This window comes from Benincasa hispida, chromosome 4, assembly GCF_009727055.1.
Source record: "Benincasa hispida cultivar B227 chromosome 4, ASM972705v1, whole genome shotgun sequence".
Classification (NCBI taxonomy): domain Eukaryota; kingdom Viridiplantae; phylum Streptophyta; class Magnoliopsida; order Cucurbitales; family Cucurbitaceae; genus Benincasa; species Benincasa hispida.
The window spans coordinates 31,916,332-31,917,605 of record NC_052352.1 but is presented as its reverse complement, the minus strand read 5'-3'; the positions used below and the strand labels follow the sequence as shown (position 1 = coordinate 31,917,605).

Sequence of the window (1,274 nt, the reverse complement as noted above, 5' to 3'; positions counted from 1 at the left end):
TAAGAGTTTTGGTAATGCGATACATTTTTTTTTTCGTCATTCATTTGTACTTCTTAGGGGAGAGAGGAATACTAGAGCATAAGAGATATGGAGAAAGACTTTATTGATGTTTGATTCGTTGTTAGTTCATGTCTCTCTGGAAAGTGTCAAGCTGAAGAAAAAGAAGAAACACAAGAGAACAGAAAGGCCTGGGTTGGTAATTCTTTTGATATTTTTTCCAGCACCATTTGTTACATAAGTGTGCCATATTCAGATATTCCAATCCTGCGGATGGTAGCAAAACTGCATGGAATACTGAAACCATTTCTACTTCGGAGAATGAAATCTGATGTCGAGCTAATGCTCCCTCGGAAGAAAGAAATCATAATATATTGGTTATGATTGAAGGTAGCATTGTTTTTAATCTAATTGTTATAGGTAGATTCTATAACATGTGCATCAACTTCTCTTGTTTTCATAAATATTATTTATATATTTAGATATATATCTCTACCCAAATCCCTCCCCTCTCGCCTAAATCCCTCTCGTTCTTGCTCCTAAAGGCTAAATCCCTCCCCTTTCGGCTCTCGCCCAAATCCCTAGCTCTCGCTCATAAAGTCCATCCGCTCTTGCTCTTGCTCTTGCTCGTCCCTCCATTCTTGCTCTCGCTCATACCTCCACTCTCACTCTCGCACATAAAGTCCCCTCTTGCTTTATGTTTATTGTGTGGTGGTTTAATATTTGTTGATTGATCCTTGTTAACAAGAATTACTGGTACAGGAAGTTCACTTTGGGAAATTGATAGTCTTCGACACCATTATTGTCCTCCTGTTTCAAGGTATGCAGTTTAATATTGATCCAGAAACTTCTGTTGCTTTAGATTTCATACTGAAAACTAGTCCTTATGTTCTTGTAGGTTAGTTTTATGCCTAGTATCCCCGTACAATCAAGTGTGTGAAGTGTTCAAGAGAGAGGTTGGCATGACACCGGATAAGGTATATTTACTTGGCTAAACCTATTTCATATAATCAGATTATGCATTCATTCTGTTGAATGGAGATTACTTTTGCAATCTGACAGAAGCTGGTTATCTTGATTGTGTTACTGTTACATATGAGTTGGCACTTCTGTTTTCTGTATTCTGATCACATTATAGCACATTTCAATGTGCATGACAGATTGAAGTTTCATTAATATTTGGCCTTTCATATGATTATATAAATATGGTTATGGTTATAATATTAATTTTTCTCCTTGGATCAGAGTCTGCCTGAGGTTAAATTCTTAATATCAGC

The 1,274-nt window shown here is 36.7% G+C and overlaps 1 long non-coding RNA gene across 1 annotated transcript; it reads left to right on the top strand.

Moving 5' to 3' along the window:
• Window positions 1-229: 229 nt before the first annotated feature.
• On the top strand, window positions 230-974 carry LOC120075112. Its single transcript, XR_005481190.1, has 3 exons — window positions 230-387; window positions 760-817; window positions 896-974. It is a non-coding gene; the product is annotated as an uncharacterized LOC120075112 (long non-coding RNA).
• The last annotated feature ends 300 nt before the right edge of the window (window positions 975-1,274 follow it).